This window comes from Hydractinia symbiolongicarpus, chromosome 3 (genome assembly GCF_029227915.1).
Source record: "Hydractinia symbiolongicarpus strain clone_291-10 chromosome 3, HSymV2.1, whole genome shotgun sequence".
Lineage (NCBI taxonomy): Eukaryota > Metazoa > Cnidaria > Hydrozoa > Anthoathecata > Hydractiniidae > Hydractinia > Hydractinia symbiolongicarpus.
The window spans coordinates 35,970,267-35,990,369 of record NC_079877.1 but is presented as its reverse complement, the minus strand read 5'-3'; positions in this window follow the sequence as shown (position 1 = coordinate 35,990,369).

Genomic DNA, 20,103 nt, shown 5'->3' with positions numbered 1-20,103 from the left:
TTTTTCAGCGAAATTCTGCTGTTATGAACTTGGCCCCAACTGGGGCAGCATCAGTCCTCATACCTAATGGTCGCACTATACACTCAATGACTCCACCACCACACAAACTTAAAAAAGATAAGAATTTAAATTCTGTCCAGCTTTCTGACTATCCGTTGGGTGATGTAGCTCTAAGAAAGCTAAGAAAATATACAGGCATGCATGAAAACAATGAACTGAAATTGATTCAACTTAATATTGATGAACGTAGCATGCAGTCGAAGCTTCTAGTGGCTTGGTGCAGCCAAAGATTATGTGAGGCAACAGGAGACTTTGATAATTATTATGGAGGTGTACCAACTGTCAATTTCTTTGGGGACCTTGGTCAACTTGGACCAATTCGTGCTTTGGATTTACATCAGCCGCCGAAACATGATGATTCCACAATCAACTTTGCTGGTTATGCAATCTATCGCTCATTTCAAGATGTTATTGTTCTTACAGAAACAATGCGCCAAGGACCAGATCAGTTGGCCCTTCTACAGCGGCTACTTAGAATACGCAATGGATCGATTACTCAACAAGACTGGCAAGATATAAATAGTCGTTATGAAAATGCTTTGCCCCATGCCGAAAAATGTAACTTTTTGCATGGTCGCGTCCTTACATTAATGGAAACATGGAATGAAGTTAATGAAGAAAACCATAATATATTAGCTAACCTTGGTGTGCCAGTTGCTGTTATTCCATCAAGAGGACGTGGTAAACATCACTCTTTAACTGATAAGCAACTGGGTCAAATACCACTAAGATCTTTAATGGCAGTTGGTGCAACTGTAATCCTTACCAAGAACCAAAAGGGTCTTACAGGCCTTGGCCTAAATAATGGTGCCATGGGAAAAGTAATTGCAATCCTTTATTCACCAAATATGTCACCACCTGAATTTTCAATAGCTGTTGTAGTCGATTTCCCAAATTATAAAGGCCCGTCATGGATTCAAGAACATCCGAAATGGATACCAATTACTGCGGTTGAAGGTCGATGTGAGTCTGATTGTTGCAGCAGAAATGGCCTGCCGTTAATGCCAGGATATGCAATAACTATTGCCAAAAGTCAGGGTATGTCAATTGGAGATGGTAAAACTGCCACCCACATGCGTATCAAGTTACAACAATCAATTCAGATGGAAAAAAATAACCTTGGTACAGCTTACACTGCATTCTCCAGATGCGAAAAAGAAAGAAATTGGGCACTTGTCGAACCAATTACTCAAGAACGACTCTTGTACATTAATACACATCCCCGTATGAAAGCCAGACAAGAGGAAGAGAAACGCCTGAAGGCATTATCGAATAAAACCGTCAAAAAATACAATATCACTATGGAAAAGTATATTAACTTGGTGAAAGAACTTGACCAGTTTTGTGATGATGGTATTGAAGATGCAGTTTGTCCTTCACCATCTGTAAATTGCACATGTATAATATGCCTATCTCATTCATAATGATAATTACAATCTGAATTCACCTATTTTGCAGACAATCACAATCTTGGCCCCTAAAAACCATTCTACTCTGAACAAGGTGCAAATGCAACCTGAACAAGGTGGATTGACATTACAGCATTATACTGATTATTAATGGTGTTGTTGGAGGTGGAGGTGGAGGGTCATAACACAGCCTAACAAAGGTCTGTGATTGTTACATTAACCATGGATACATTTGATATCCAGTTGCATATCTATTTCATCCGTATCACATCGATCATCATACCACAATACCATACCGTTTTGACTTATCGCAATCAACATAATCGTCTGTACCCTACCAATCATACCACAATTACCATACTGCATGACTGAATTCAACCTTGCATTAACATTACACCTTTGTGCTGATTATTAATGGCGTTTAGGCCAATTGCAACCTGAACAAGGTGAACATTACAGCTTTATGCCTATTATTAATGGCGTTGCTGGAGGTGGAGGTGGAGGGTCATAACACAGCCTAACAAAGATCTGTGATTGTTACATTAACCACTGATGCATTTAATATCCAGTTGCATATCTATTTTATCCGTATCACATCGATCGTCATACCACAATTACCGTACCATTTTGACTTATCGCAATCAACATATCGTCTGTACCCTACCGATTATCATACCACAATTACCATGCCACATGACAGAATGCAACCTGAACAAGGTGCATTTCTAATACAGCTTTGTGCTGATTGTTAATGGCGTTGTAAGCCAATTGCAACCTGAACAAGGTGCATTAATATTGCAGCTCTGTGCTGATTATTAATGGCATTGTAAGCCAATTGCAACCTAAACGAGGTGCATTAACATTACAGCTTTGTGCTGATTATTAATGGCGTTGTAAGCCAATTGCAACCTAAACGAGATGCATTAACATTACAGCTTTGTGCTGATTATTAATGGCGTTGTAAGCCAATTGCAACCTGAACAAGGTGCACATGCAACCTAAACAAGGTGTGCATTACAGCATTGAGCTGATTGCACAATTTTTTTTATAAGCAACTTAGGATTGTAGTCAGATCTTAAGTTATTTTTTACCCAATACCCAGGTCTGAAGGTTCTTAATGCTTGTTTAATTTTATTTAACTAATTTTTGTAATATATCTAAACGGGGGAAATGAAAAGAAGTCATATTGCTGTTAAAAAAAAAATTCTTGAAAAAAAACTGAGAAGTTTTTTAGTTTTCTTTTGTTCAAAAAGTGTGTCTTTTTTCTATTTTCTTAAAAGAAAAAAAATTTTTGCTTATGCTTTTATTTGTACAAAACTAAATTTTTTTAAAATTCAGTTTAGTTGCTTATAAAAAGAATGTGTATTAACATAAAGGTTTAAATTCAAAACCTTACCATACATACAGCCTTATCGCAATCAACATATTGTCTGTACCGTCCCTGTCATACCACGATTACCGTGCTGTTTTGACTTATCGCAATCAAAATCTCGTCTTTACCTTATTGGTCATCATAACACAATTACCATACCATTTCGACTTTTTGCAATCAACATATTGCCTTACCGTACCGATCATCATATCACAATTACCATTTCGACCTAAAGGATTCAACATAAATCGTCAGTACCCATCATACCACAATTACCATACCGTTTTCACTTATCGCAATCAACGTATCGTCTGTACCTTACCGATCATCATAACACAATTACCATACCCTTTCGATTTACCAGATTCAACATATCGCCTGCACCCATTATACCACAATTACCATACCGTTTCGACTTATCCCAATCAACATATCGTTTTACCATACCGATCATTGTACCACAATTACCATACCCTTTCTACTTACCAGATTCAACATATTGTCTGTACCCATTATATCACAATTACTTAAACAAGGTACATTAACATTACAGCTTTGTGCTGATTATTAATGGCGTTGTAGGCCAATTGCAGCCTGAACAAGGTGCATTAACATTACAGCTTTGTGCTGATTATTAATGGCGTTGTAAGCCAATTGCAACCTGAACAAGGTGCACATGCAACCTGAACAAGGTGCATTACAGCATTGAGCTGATTGCACAATTTTTTTTATAAGCAAATTGGATTTTGGTCAGATCTCATGTTATTTTTTAGTCAATATCTAAGTCTTATTTTTGTTAAACATATATATAATAAACGGGAAAAAGAAACTAAGTCATATTTTGGTAAAAAAGATATTTCTTAAAAATAAACTGAAGTGTGCAAAAAAAATTATTCTTGCTTGTGCTTATATTTGTCCAGAACTAAAATTGCTTAAAACATTTCAAATCCAGTTCAGTTGCTTAAAAAATGAGTTGCTTATTGAAAAAAATTGTGTATTAACATAATCCAATTTCAAAACCTGAACAAGGTGCATTACTATTACAACATTATGCTGCTTATTACCTTATCGCACCATATGCAACCTAAACAAGGTGCTTTAACGTTACAGCATTATTCAGTCTCATCCGTACCCTACCGATCATCACAGCCCAATCACCCTACCATAATGACTTACAACAATCAACCTACCAGCCATCACACCTCAGTTACTGTAAGTTATGCAACATCAAGTAAACAATTACATCACCAAAATGGGGTAACTCTTTTTTACTTAAAATGTTAATTGCAACATAAATCTGTCCTTTATTTTAGGTATGACCTGCTTAGTCCCATTGGCTACCTTCTCGTGGTGCAGGTTGTCAAGAAGAGCTTGTAGACATATGACATTTTTACTTAGGATATTAAAATTTAATAAATACATGTTGTTTTGAAGTAGAGTAGAAATGTGTCTACACGCTCTTCAACCAACAGCCAGGGCAATAAAACTCTCTTTGCATGAAATGTTTGCAAACATTCTTTTTGTTTCAGTGCTTTTAACTCCCATTAAAAGGTGTTGTATTAGAAATTTACCTATCGCTTAATATTAGTTTTAAATTTATATTTAGTAATAATAATAATTATGAATAACCAAGTTGTTGATGTAAGTATTTTCATAGTTTGCTTTTTACCTTTTCAATACTGAAATTGCATTTCTTTGATGCAAAATTTTGCATTCATATAAAGCTTTTTGTATTAAAATTTAATACTGAGGAAGGTTTGAGACACATTTGTGTCTTATGTTTCTGTGTTATATCTTTACAGCAATTGCTAAAAAATTTGCCACATAACGGCGATGTTACATAGACTAGCTGTTTCTATTTGGTTGGTTTCCTGACTGCCATAGATTGTCATCTCATTATACGTAATAGATAAAATTGTAATTGAAACAGCAAATATATACTACCACTACTACTTTTAGCGGTCAAATGAGATAATATAAAACTTAGTTAGATTAGCATACGAGAATTAGCATATGAAAGTACAGTATTAAATTAATTTGAGAGGAATCTTTATGTAGGAGTTGAAACAGCGAGTTGATTTATTGGAGGGAAAAGTTGCTGAGTTAGAGGAGAAGGTTAAAGTAAGTTATGCACTAGAAATAATTGCTTTGAAGTGTAGAATGTGGTAAAACAGTAAATATAACTTAATGAATGATTAGAAAAGTCGATCAACTTTGCATGTTTTTGGAAGTTTTGAATGTAGCACAATTGTATCGTGTTTTTAGGAATTATCAGCTGAGAAAAAGGACTTATCTTGGGACGCCTTCCGGGACTTTTGTTCCCTAAATAAATCTTTGGGAGCTTATATAAGCTCACAAAATTACAAGTCCTGGAAGGCGTCTGGTGGCTCCCGCACCTTCACGGAGGAGGACGATGTGCGGGAGCGGATGAAGCTGAAGAGGAGCAGTGGAAGTGGAAGAGGAAGAGGAAGAGGAGGGTATCGGTGGTGAAAAAAAATAAAAAAATGCTAAAACTTGCTGTTCTTAATTCATTCCTCTCAACCCATCGCCAGACTTTTCTTCTTATAAATTTTTTCTTTTGCACAACAGCATGCCTTTTTTATATTTAACGTAGTGTATAGTTATATAGTCAGTTAGCAAGCTTAACTTTAGGTTATAAAATTCTTGACTCGTTAATTTCATGGAATAACGTAGTTTGTTTTGATAATAGTCGTTTCTTTACATCTTGGGAAATTTTTCAATAAACATACTTAGTTTTACCTCAAGTTTTTGGATTAAGCCTGAAATACACGATCCTTTAAAACGAAAGGTCAAAACCTGATGGACAGTAACCAATATTTTTTAAAAGCTTAGTTAATTAGACACAAGTGTAAACATTTAAGTATATGTAATTAACAAAATTACATAATTATTACGCTCTGTTGGTCTAATGGCTATGACACTCTTGCAAACGAGAGATCCAGGTTCGAATCCTGGACAGGGCATGAAAAACAATTATCTTGCACCTACAACAACCAGGTTGTATTATATTGGCACATAATTCTGCTAATATGATTCACTGTATATTGACCTTATATAAATGTAATACCTTACATTGAGTACATCTTTGAGTTGTAGGGGGAGAGAGTTTCTATTAAGGTGCCTGCCCTGCCTTGCCGTCCCTTTGCCATTGCCTAACCTTCCTATGCCTTTTCTGTTGCCTGCCTTCTATGGTCTTGTGTTTGCCTACCATGCCTTGCCTACCCCTGCCTTGCTGATTCCTCTTCCTGTTTCCTTGTTCCTCCTCCTGTTTCCTTGCCTGCTTTGCCGTGCTTCTCTGATTATTTCTATATCTTGACTTTTTAATGTTGTAGTCATTGGAACCAAGTTAATCTCAGATTTATCAAAAAATAATACGTCGTTATGACCGATTGTTTAAATACTTGTAATGGCACATAATTCTGCTATGATTCACTGTGTATTGACCTGAGATAAATTTGAGACTTTTTTTTGAGATATTGAATTTAAAACATTTGCACCTCAATATTTTCTATACTCCTGGACTAATATGATACTTAACTTAGACATATTGAGTATACGCAATCTTTGAGTTGTAAGGTGGAGATTTTCTACTAAAGTCATGCACGCCTGCCTTGCCGTTCCATTGCCCTGCCAGCACTGTCCGTGCCTTTCTTTGCCTACCCTTCGTATGCCTTTTCTGGTGCGTGCCTACTATGTCCTTGCCTGTGGCTCCCATGCCTTGCCTACCCCTGCCTTCCTGATTCCTCTTCCTATTTCCTTGCATGCCTTTGCCTTGGCAACCTCTCCGCAACACTTTCTATATTGATTTCACCACTAAAACGCATGAGACTTGTAGTTTTTAAATAATTTTTTCACCACTAAAACGCATGAGACTTGTAGTTTTTAAAAATGTTTTCATTTTTGATGAGACGATTAATGAAAGATGTTTCGTCGCCGGCAAACGAAAACCCGCGATTTCCCGTAAATCCCGGGCTTGGCCCGTATAGTCGAATGTATGCAAAGAAAGTACCCTGTGAGTAAACTCATTTCCAGAACGATTTTTTAAATTATGTTTTCACCACTAAAACGCATGAGACTTGTAGTTTTCAAAAATGTGTTCATTTTTGATGAGACGCTTAATGAAAGACGTTTAATCGCCGGCAAACAAAAACCCGCGATTTCCCGTAAATCCCGGGCTTGGCCCGTATAGTCGAATGTATACAAAGAAAGTACCCTGTGAGTAAACTCATTTCCCGAACGATTTTTTAAATTATGTTTTCACCACTAAAACGCATGAGACTTGTAGTTTTCAAAAATGTGTTCATTTTTGATGAGACGCTTAATAAAAGAGGTTTAATCGCCGGCAAATTAAAACACGCGATTTCCCGTAAATCCCGGGCTTGGCCCGTATAGTCGAATGTATACAAAGAAAGTACCCTGTGAGTAAACTCATTTCCAGAACGATTTTTTAAATTATCTTCTCACCACTAAAACGCACGAGACTTGTAGTTTTCAAAAATGTTTTCATTTTTGATGAGACGCTGAATAAAGGAAGTTTAATCGCCGGCAAACGAAAACCCGCGATTTCCCGTAAATCCCGGACTCGGCCCGTATAGTCAAAAGTATACAAAGAAAGAACCCAGGGAGTAAACTCTTTTCCCGAACGATTTTTTAAATTATTTTTTCACCACTAAAACGTATGAGACTTGTAGTTTTCAAAAATGTTTTCATTTTTCATGAGACGCTTAATGAAAGAGGTTTAATCGCCGGCAAACGAAAACCCGCGATTTCCCCTAAATCCCGGACTCGGACCGTATTGTCAAAAGTATACAAAGAATGTACCCAGGGAGTAAACTCATTTCCCGAACGATTTTTTAAATTATGTTTTCACCACTAAAACGCATGAGACTGGTAGTTTTCAAAAATGTTTTCATTTTTGATGAGACGGTTAATGAAAGAGGTTTAATCGCCGGCAAACGAAAACACGCGATTTCCCGTAAATTCTGGGCTTGGCCGGTACAGTCGAATGTATACAAAGAAAGTTCCCTGTGAGTAAACTCATTTTTAGAACGATTTCTTAAATTATCTTTTTACCACTAAGACGCATGAGACTTGTAGTTTTCAAAAATGTTTTCATTTTTCATGAGACGCTTAATGAAAGAGGTTTAATCGCCGGCAAACGAAAACCCGCGATTTCCCGTAAATCCCGGGCTTGGCCCGTATAGTCGAATGTATACAAAGAAAGTACCCTGTGAGTAAACTCATTTCCAGAACGATTTTTTAAATTATCTTTTCATCACTAAAACGCATAAGACTTGTAGTTTTCCAAATTGTTTTCATTTTTGAAGAGACGCTGAAAAAAAGAAGTTTAATCGCCGGCAAACGAAAACCCGCGATTTCCTGTAAATCCCGGGCTTGGCCCGTATAGTCGAATGTATACAAAGAAAGTACCCTGTGAGTAAACTCATTTTCAGAACGATTTTTTAAATTATCTTTTCACCACTAGAACGCATAAGACTTGTAGTTTTCCAAATTGTTTTCATTTTTGAAGAGACGCTGAAAAAAAGACGTTTAATCGCCGGCAAACGAAAACCCGCGATTTCCTGTAAATCCTGGACTCGTCCCGTATAGTCAAAAGTGTACAAAGAAAGTACCAAGGGAGTAAACTCATTTCCCGAACGTTTTTTCAAATTATTTCTGCACGACAAAAACTAATGAGACTTGTAGTATTCAAACATGTTTACATTTTTGATGAGACGCTGAATAAAAGAAGTTTAATCGCCGGCAAACGAAAACCCGCGATTTCCCGTAAATCCCGGACTCGGCCCGTATAGTCAAAAGTATACAAAGAAGGTGCCCAGGGAGTAAACTCATTTCCCGAACGATTTTTTAAATTATTTTTTCACCACTGAAACGCATGAAACTTGTAGCTTTCAAAAATGTTTTCATTTTTCATGAGACGCTTAATGAAAGAGGTTTAATCGCCGGCAAACGAAAACCCGCGATTTCCCGTAAATCCCGGGCTTGGCCCGTATAGTCGAATGTATACAAAGAAAGTACCCTGTGAGTAAACTCATTTCCAGAACGATTTTTTAAATTATCTTTTCACCATTAAACGCATAAGACTTGAAGTTTTCCAAATTGTTTTCATTTTTGAAGAGACGCTGAATAAAAGACGTTTAATCGCCAGCAAACAAAAACCCGCGATTTCCCGTAAATCCCGGACTCGGCCCGTATAGTCAAAAGTGTACAAAGAAAGTACCAAGGGAGTAAACACATTTCCCGAACGATTTTTCAAATTATTTTTGCACCACAAGAACTAATGAGACTTGTAGTATTCAAACATGTTTACATTTTTGATGAGACGCTGAATAAAAGAAGTTTAATTGCCGGCAAACGAAAACCCGCGATTTCCCCTAAATCCCGGACTCGGCCCGTATAGTCAAAAGTATAAAAAGAATGTACCCAGGGAGTAAACTCATTTTCCGAACGATTTTTCAAATTATTTTTTCACCACTAAAACGCATGAGACTTGTAGTTTTCGAAAATGTTTTCATTTCTGATGAGACGCTTGATGAAACAGGTTTAATCGCCGGCAAACGAAAACACGCGATTTCCCGTAAATCCCGGGCTTGGCCCGTATAGTCGAATGTATACAAAAAAGGACCCTGTGAGTAAACTCATTTCCAGAACGATTTTTTAAATTATTTTTTCACCACTAAAACGCATGAGACTTGCAGTTTCCAAAAATGGTTTAATTTTTCATGAGACGCTTAATGAAAGAGGTTTAATCGCCGGCAAACGAAAACCCGCGATTTCCCGTAAATCCCGGGCTTGGCCCGTATAGTCGAATGAATACAAAGAAAGTACCCTGTGAGTAAACTCATTTCCAGAACGATTTTTTAAATTATCTTTTCACCATTAAACGCATAAGACTTGAAGTTTTCCAAATTGTATTCATTTTTGAAGAGACGCTGAATAAAAGACGTTTAATCGCCAGCAAACAAAAACCCGCGATTTCCCGTAAATCCCGGACTCGGCCCGTATAGTCAAAAGTGTACAAAGAAAGTACCAAGGGAGTAAACACATTTCCCGAACGATTTTTCAAATTATTTTTGCACCACAAGAACTAATGAGACTTGTAGTATTCAAACATGTTTACATTTTTGATGAGACGCTGAATAAAAGAAGTTTAATTGCCGGCAAACGAAAACCCGCGATTTCCCCTAAATCCCGGACTCGGCCCGTATAGTCAAAAGTATAAAAAGAATGTACCCAGGGAGTAAACTCATTTTCCGAACGATTTTTCAAATTATTTTTTCACCACTAAAACGCATGAGACTTGTAGTTTTCGAAAATGTTTTCATTTCTGATGAGACGCTTAATGAAACAGGTTTAATCGCCGGCAAACGAAAACACGCGATTTCCCGTAAATCCCGGGCTTGGCCCGTATAGTCGAATGTATACAAAAAAGGACCCTGTGAGTAAACTCATTTCCAGAACGATTTTTTAAATTATTTTTTCACCACTAAAACGCATGAGACTTGCAGTTTTCAAAAATGGTTTCATTTTTCATGAGACGCTTAATGAAAGAGGTTTAATCGCCGGCAAACGAAAACCCGCGATTTCCCGTAAATCCCGGGCTTGGCCCGTATAGTCGAATGAATACAAAGAAAGTACCCTGTGAGTAAAGTCATTTCCAGAACGATTTTTTAAATTATCTTTTCACCACTAAAACGCATGAGACTTGTAGTTTTCAAAATTGTTTTCATTTTTGATGAGACGCTGAATAAAAGACGTCTAATCGCCGGCAAGCGAAAACCCGCGATTTCCCGTAAATCCCGGACTCGGACGGTATAGTCAAAAGTGTACAAAGAAAGTACCAAGGGAGTAAACTCATTTCCCGAACGATTTTTTAAATTATTTTTTCACCACTAAAACGCATGGGACTTGTAGTTTTCAAAAATGTTTTCATTTTTGATGAGACGCTGAATAAAAGAAGTTTAATCGCCGGTAAACGAAAACCCGCAATTTCCCGTAAATCCCGGGCTTGGCCCGTATAGTCGAATGTATACAAAGAAAGTACCCTGTGAGTAAACTCATTTCCCGAACGATTTTTTAAATTATCTTTTCATCACTAAAACGCATAAGACTTGTAGTTTTCCAAATTGTTTTCATTTTTGAAGAGACGCTGAAAAAAAGAAGTTTAATCGCCGGCAAACGAAAACCCGCGATTTCCTGTAAATCCCGGGCTTGGCCCGTATAGTCGAATGTATACAAAGAAAGTACCCTGTGAGTAAACTCATTTCCAGAACGATTTTTTAAATTATCTTTTCACCACTAGAACGCATAAGACTTGTAGTTTTCCAAATTGTTTTCATTTTTGAAGAGACGCTGAAAAAAAGACGTTTAATCGCCGGCAAACGAAAACCCGCGATTTCCTGTAAATCCTGGACTCGTCCCGTATAGTCAAAAGTGTACAAAGAAAGTACCAAGGGAGTAAACTCATTTCCCGAACGTTTTTTCAAATTATTTCTGCACCACAAAAACTAATGAGACTTGTATTATTCAAACATGTTTACATTTTTGATGAGACGCTGAATAAAAGAAGTTTAATCGCCGGCAAACGAAAACCCGCGATTTCCCGTAAATCCCGGACTCGGCCCGTATAGTCAAAAGTATACAAAGAAAGTGCCCAGGGAGTAAACTCATTTCCCGAACGATTTTTTAAATTATTTTTTCACCACTGAAACGCATGAAACTTGTAGCTTTCAAAAATGTTTTCATTTTTCATGAGACGCTTAATGAAAGAGGTTTAATCGCCGGCAAACGAAAACCCGCGATTTCCCGTAAATCCCGGGCTTGGCCCGTATAGTCGAATGTATACAAAGAAAGTACCCTGTGAGTAAACTCATTTCCAGAACGATTTTTTAAATTATCTTTTCACCATTAAACGCATAAGACTTGAAGTTTTCCAAATTGTTTTCATTTTTGAAGAGACGCTGAATAAAAGACGTTTAATCGCCAGCAAACAAAAACCCGCGATTTCCCGTAAATCCCGGACTCGGCCCGTATAGTCAAAAGTGTACAAAGAAAGTACCAAGGGAGTAAACACATTTCCCGAACGATTTTTCAAATTATTTTTGCACCACAAGAACTAATGAGACTTGTAGTATTCAAACATGTTTACATTTTTGATGAGACGCTGAATAAAAGAAGTTTAATTGCCGGCAAACGAAAACCCGCGATTTCCCCTAAATCCCGGACTCGGCCCGTATAGTCAAAAGTATAAAAAGAATGTACCCAGGGAGTAAACTCATTTTCCGAACGATTTTTCAAATTATTTTTTCACCACTAAAACGCATGAGACTTGTAGTTTTCGAAAATGTTTTCATTTCTGATGAGACGCTTAATGAAACAGGTTTAATCGCCGGCAAACGAAAACACGCGATTTCCCGTAAATCCCGGGCTTGGCCCGTATAGTCGAATGTATACAAAAAAGGACCCTGTGAGTAAACTCATTTCCAGAACGATTTTTTAAATTATTTTTTCACCACTAAAACGCATGAGACTTGCAGTTTTCAAAAATGGTTTCATTTTTCATGAGACGCTTAATGAAAGAGGTTTAATCGCCGGCAAACGAAAACCCGCGATTTCCCGTAAATCCCGGGCTTGGCCCGTATAGTCGAATGAATACAAAGAAAGTACCCTGTGAGTAAACTCATTTCCAGAACGATTTTTTAAATTATCTTTTCACCATTAAACGCATAAGACTTGAAGTTCTCCAAATTGTTTTCATTTTTGAAGAGACGCTGAATAAAAGACGTTTAATCGCCAGCAAACAAAAACCCGCGATTTCCCGTAAATCCCGGACTCGGCCCGTATAGTCAAAAGTGTACAAAGAAAGTACCAAGGGAGTAAACACATTTCCCGAACGATTTTTCAAATTATTTTTGCACCACAAGAACTAATGAGACTTGTAGTATTCAAACATGTTTACATTTTTGATGAGACGCTGAATAAAAGAAGTTTAATTGCCGGCAAACGAAAACCCGCGATTTCCCCTAAATCCCGGACTAAGCCCGTATAGTCAAAAGTATAAAAAGAATGTACCCAGGGAGTAAACTCATTTTCCGAACGATTTTTCAAATTATTTTTTCACCACTAAAACGCATGAGACTTGTAGTTTTCGAAAATGTTTTCATTTCTGATGAGACGCTTAATGAAACAGGTTTAATCGCCGGCAAACGAAAACACGCGATTTCCCGTAAATCCCGGGCTTGGCCCGTATAGTCGAATGTATACAAAAAAGGACCCTGTGAGTAAACTCATTTCCAGAACGATTTTTTAAATTATTTTTTCACCACTAAAACGCATGAGACTTGCAGTTTTCAAAAATGGTTTCATTTTTCATGAGACGCTTAATGAAAGAGGTTTAATCGCCGGCAAACGAAAACCCGCGATTTCCCGTAAATCCCGGGCTTGGCCCGTATAGTCGAATGAATACAAAGAAAGTACCCTGTGAGTAAAGTCATTTCCAGAACGATTTTTTAAATTATCTTTTCACCACTAAAACGCATGAGACTTGTAGTTTTCAAAATTGTTTTCATTTTTGATCAGACGCTGAATAAAAGACGTCTAATCGCCGGCAAGCGAAAACCCGCGATTTCCCGTAAATCCCGGACTCGGACGGTATAGTCAAAAGTGTACAAAGAAAGTACCAAGGGAGTAAACTCATTTCCCGAACGATTTTTTAAATTATTTTTTCACCACTAAAACGCATGGGACTTGTAGTTTTCAAAAATATTTTCATTTTTGATGAGACGCTGAATAAAAGAAGTTTAATCGCCGGTAAACGAAAACCCGCGATTTCCCGTGTAGTCGAATGTCTACAAAGAAAGTACCCTGTGAGTAAACTCATTTCCAGAACGATTTTTTAAATTATCTTTTTACCACTAAAACGTATGAGACGTGTAGTTTTCAAAAATGTTTTCATTTTTCATGAGACGCTTAATGAAAGATGTTTAATCGCCGGCAAACGAAAACCCGCAATTTCCCGTAAATCCCGGGCTTGGCCCGTATAGTCGAATGTATACAAAGAAAGTACCCAGGGAGTAAACTCATTTCCCGAACGATTTTTTAAATTATTTTTTCACCACTAAAACGCATGAGACTTGTAGTTTTCAAAAATATTTTTATTTTTGATGAGACGCTTAATAAAAGAGGTTTAATCGCCGGCAAACAAAAACCCGCGATTTCCCGTACACCCCGGGCTTCGCCCGCATAGTCAAAAGTGGACAAAGAAAGTACCAAGGGAGTAAACACATTTCCCGAACGATTTTTCAAATTATTTTTGCACCACAAGAACTAATGAGACTTGTAGTATTCAAACATGTTTACATTTTTGATGAGACGCTGAATAAAAGAAGTTTAATTGCCGGCAAACGAAAACCCGCGATTTCCCCTAAATCCTGGACTCGGCCCGTATAGTCAAAAGTATAAAAAGAATGTACCCAGGGAGTAAACTCATTTTCCGAACGATTTTTCAAATTACTTTTTCACCACTAAAACGCATGAGACTTGTAGTTTTCGAAAATGTTTTCATTTCTGATGAGACGCTTAATGAAACAGGTTTAATCGCCGGCAAACGAAAACACGCGATTTCCCGTAAATCCCGGGCTTGGCCCGTATAGTCGAATGTATACAAAAAAGGACCCTGTGAGTAAACTCATTTCCAGAACGATTTTTTAAATTATTTTTTCACCACTAAAATGCATGAGACTTGCAGTTTTCAAAAATGGTTTCATTTTTCATGAGACGCTTAATGAAAGAGGTTTAATCGCCGGCAAACGAAAACCCGCGATTTCCCGTAAATCCCGGGCTTGGCCCGTATAGTCGAATGAATACAAAGAAAGTACCCTGTGAGTAAACTCATTTCCAGAACGATTTTTTAAATTATCTTTTCACCATTAAACGCATAAGACTTGAAGTTTTCCAAATTGTTTTCATTTTTGAAGAGACGCTGAATAAAAGACGTTTAATCGCCAGCAAACAAAAACCCGCGGTTTCCCGTAAATCCCGGACTCGGCCCGTATAGTCAAAAGTGTACAAAGAAAATACCAAGGGAGTAAACACATTTCCCGAACGATTTTTCAAATTATTTTTGCACCACAAGAACTAATGAGACTTGTAGTATTCAAACATGTTTACATTTTTGATGAGACGCTGAATAAAAGAAGTTTAATTGCCGGCAAACGAAAACCCGCGATTTCCCCTAAATCCCGGACTCGGCCCGTATAGTCAAAAGTATAAAAAGAATGTACCCAGGGAGTAAACTCATTTTCCGAACGATTTTTCAAATTATTTTTTCACCACTAAAACGCATGAGACTTGTAGTTTTCGAAAATGTTTTCATTTCTGATGAGACGCTTAATGAAACAGGTTTAATCGCCGGCAAACGAAAACACGCGATTTCCCGTAAATCCCGGGCTTGGCCCGTATAGTCGAATGTATACAAAAAAGGACCCTGTGAGTAAACTCATTTCCAGAACGATTTTTTAAATTATTTTTTCACCACTAAAACGCATGAGACTTGCAGTTTTCAAAAATGGTTTCATTTTTCATGAGACGCTTAATGAAAGAGGTTTAATCGCCGGCAAACGAAAACCCGCGATTTCCCGTAAATCCCGGGCTTGGCCCGTATAGTCGAATGAATACAAAGAAAGTACCCTGTGAGTAAAGTCATTTCCAGAACGTATTTTTAAATTATCTTTTCACCACTAAAACGCATGAGACTTGTAGTTTTCAAAATTGTTTTCATTTTTGATGAGACGCTGAATAAAAGACGTCTAATCGCCGGCAAGCGAAAACCCGCGATTTCCCGTAAATCCCGGACTCGGACGGTATAGTCAAAAGTGTACAAAGAAAGTACCAATGGAGTAAACTCATTTCCCGAACGATTTTTTAAATTATTTTTTCACCACTAAAACGCATGAGACTTGTAGTTTTCAAAAATATTTTCATTTTTGATGAGACGCTGAATAAAAGAAGTTTAATCGCCGGTAAACGAAAACCCGCAATTTCCCGTATAGTCGAATGTCTACAAAGAAAGTACCCTGTGAGTAAACTCATTTCCAGAACGATTTTTTAAATTATCTTTTTACCACTAAAACGCATGAGACGTGTAGTTTTCAAAAATGTTTTCATTTTTCATGAGACGCTTAATGAAAGATGTTTAATCGCCGGCAAACGAAAACCCGCAATTTCCCGTAAATCCCGGGCTTGGCCCGTATAGTCGAATGTATACAAAGAAAGTACCCAGGGAGTAAACTCATTTCCCGAACGATTTTTTAAATTATTTTTTCACCACTAAAACGCATGAGACTTGTAGTTTTCAAAAATATTTTTATTTTTGATGAGACGCTTAATAAAAGAGGTTTAATCGCCGGCAAACAAAAACCCGCGATTTCCCGTACACCCCGGGCTTCGCCCGCATAGTCGAATGTATACAAAGAAAGTACCCAGTAAGTAAACTCATTTCCCGAACGATTTTTTAAATTATTTTTTCACCACTAAAACGCATGAGACTTGTAGTTTTCAAAAATGTTTCCATTTTTGATGAGACGCTTAATGAAAGAGCTTGAATTACCGGCAAACGAAAACCCGCGATTTCCCGTAAATCCCTGGCTTGGCCCGTATAGTCGAATGTATACAAAGAAAGTACCCTGTGAGTAAACTCATTTCCCGAACGATTTTTTAAATTATTTTTTCACCAATAAAACGCATGAGACTTGTTGTTTTCAAAAATGTTTTCACTTTAGATGAGACGCTTAATGAAAGATCTTGAATTACTGGCAAACGAAAACCCGCGATTTCCCATAAATCCCGGGCTTGGCCCATATAGTCGAATGTATACAAAGAAAGTACCCTGTGAGTAAACTCATTTCCCGAACGATTTTTTAAATTATTTTTTCACCAATAAAACGCATGAGACTTGTAGTTTTCAAAAATGTTTTCACTTTTGATGAGACGCTGAATAAAAGAAGTTTTATCGCCGGAAACGAAAACCCGCGATTTCCCGTAAATCCCGGGCTTGGCCCGTATAGTCGAATGTATATAAAAAAAAGTACACAGAGAGAAAACTGATTTCCCGAACGATTTTTCAAATTATTTATGCACCACAAGAACTAATGAGACTTGTAATATTCAAACATGTTTACATTTTTGAAGAGACGCTGAATAAAAGACGTTTAGTCGCCGGCAAACGAAAACCCGCGATTTCCCGTATAGTCGAATGTCTACAAAGAAAGTACCCTGTGAGTAAACTCATTTCCAGAACGATTTTTTAAATTATCTTGTTACCACTAAAACGCATGAGACGTGTAGTTTTCAAAAATGTTTTCATTTTTGATGAGACGCTTAATGAAAGAGCTTGAATTACCGGCAAACGAAAACCCGCGATTTCCCGTAAATCCCGGGCTTGGCCCGTATAGTCGAATGTATACAAAGAAAGTTCCCAGGGAGTAAACTCATTTCCCGAACGATTTTTTAAATTATTTTTTCACCACTAAAACGCATGAGACTTGTAGTTTCCAAAAATGTTTTCATTTTTAATTAGACGCTTAATGAAAGAGGTTTAATCGCCGGCAAACTAAAACCTGCGATTTTCCATAAATCCCGGACTCGGCCTGTAATCAAAAGTATATAAAAAAGTACCCAGGAAGTAACCTCATTTCCCGAACGATATTTTAAATTATTATTTCACCACTAAAGCCCATGAGATTTGTAGTTTTTAAAAATGTTTTCATTTTTGATGAGACGCTGAATAAAAGAAGTTTAATCGCCGGCAAACGAAAACCCACGACTTCCCGTAACTCCCGGACTCTGCCCGTATAGTCAAAAGTATACAAAGAAAGTTCCCAGGGAGTAAACTCATTTCCCGAACGATTTTTTAAATTATTATATCACCACTAAAGCCCATGAGACTTGTAGTTTTCAGAAATGTTTTCATTTTTGATAAGACGCTTAATGAATGTTGTTTAATAGCCGGCAAACGAAAACCCGCGATTTCCTGTAAATCCCGGGCTTGACCCGTATAGTCGAATGTATACAAAAAAAGTACCCTGTGGGTAAACTCATTTCCAAGACGATTTTTTAAATTATCTTTTCACCACTAAAACTCATGAGACTTGTAGTTTTCAAAAATGTTTTCATTTTTGATTAGACGTTGAATAAAAGAAGTTTAATCGCCGGCACACGAAAACCGGCCATTTCCCGTAAACCCCGGACTCGGCCCGTATAGTCAAATGTATACAAAGAAAGTACCCAGGGAGTGAACTCATTTCCCGAACGATTTTTTAAATTATTAATTCACCACTAAAGCCCATGAGACTTGTAGTTTTTAAAAATGTTTTTATTTTTGATGAGACGCTGAATAAAAGAAGTTTAATCGCCGGCAAACGAAAACCCACGACTTCCCGTAACTCCCGGACTCGGCCCGTATAGTCAAAAGTATACAAAGAAAGTTCCCAGGGAGTAAACTCATTTCCCGAACGATATTTTAAATTATTATTTCACCACTAAAGCCCATGAGACTTGTAGTTTTTAAAAATGTTTTCATTTTTGATGAGACGCTGAATAAAAGAAGTTTAATCGCCGGCAAACGAAAACCCACGACTTCCCGTAACTCCCGGACTCGGCCCGTATAGTCAAAAGTATACAAAGAAAGTTCCCAGGGACTAAACTCATTTCCCGAACGATTTTTTAAATTATTTTTTCACCACTGAAACGCATGAGACTTGTAGTTTCCAAAAATGTTTTCATTTTTAATTAGACGCTTAATGAAAGAGGTTTAATCGCCGGCAAACGAAAACCCGCGATTTCCCGTAAATCCCGGGCTTGGCCCGTTTAGTCGAATGTATACAAAGAAAGTACCATGTGAGTAAACTCATTTCCAAAACAATTTTTTAAATTATATTTTCACCACAAAAACGCATGCGACTTGTAGTTTTCAAAAATATTTTCATTTTTGATGAGACGCTGGATAAAAGGTGTTTAATCGCCGGCAAACGAAAACCTGCGATTTCCCGTAAACCCGGACTCGGCCCGTATAGTCAAAAGTATACAAAGAAAGTACCCATGGAGTAAACTCATTCCCCGAACGATTTTTTAAATTATTATTTCACCACTAAAGCCCATGAGACTTGTAGTTTTTAAAAATGTTTTTATTTTTGATGAGACGCTGAATAAAAGAAGTTTAATCGCCGGCAAACGAAAACCCACGACTTCCCGTAACTCCCGGACTCGGCCCGTATAGTCAAAAGTATACAAAGAAAGTTCCCAGGGAGTAGACTCATTTCCCGAACGATATTTTAAATTATTATTTCACCACTAAAGCCCATGAGACTTGTAGTTTTTAAAAATGTTTTCATTTTTGATGAGACGCTGAATAAAAGAAGTTTAATCAACGGCAAACGAAAACCCACGACTTCCCGTAACTTCCGGACTCGGCCCGTATAGTCAAAAGTATACAAAGAAAGTTCCCAGGGAGTAAACTCATTTCCCGAACGATTTTTTAAATTATTTTTTCACCACTGAAACGCATGAGACTTGTAGTTTCCAAAAATGTTTTCATTTTTAATTAGACGCTTAATGAAAGAGGTTTAATCGCCGGCAAACGAAAACCCGCGATTTCCCGTAAATCCCGGGCTTGGCCCGTTTAGTCAAATGTATACAAAGAAAGTACCATGTGAGTAAACTCATTTCCAAAACAATTTTTTAAATTATATTTTCACCACTAAAACGCATGCGACTTGTAGTTTTCAAAAATGTTTTCATTTTTGATGAGACGCTGGATAAAAGGTGTTTAATCGCCGGCAAACGAAAACCTGCGATTTCCCGTAAACCCGGACACGGCCCGTATAGTCAAAAGTATACAAAGAAAGTACCCATGGAGTAAACTCATTTCCCGAACGATTTTTTAAATTATTATTTCACCACTAAAGCCCATGAGACTTGTAGTTTTCAGAAATGTTTTCATTTTTGATGAGACGCTTAATGAATGTTGTTTAATAGCCGGCAAACGAAAACCCGCGATTTCCTGTAAATCCCGGGCTTGACCCGTATAGTCGAATGCATACGAAGAAAGTACCCAGGGAGTAAACTCATTTCCCGAACGATTTTTTAAATTATTTTTTTACCACTAAAACGCATGAGACTTGTAGTTTTCAAAAATGTTTTCATTTTTGATGAGACGCTGAATAA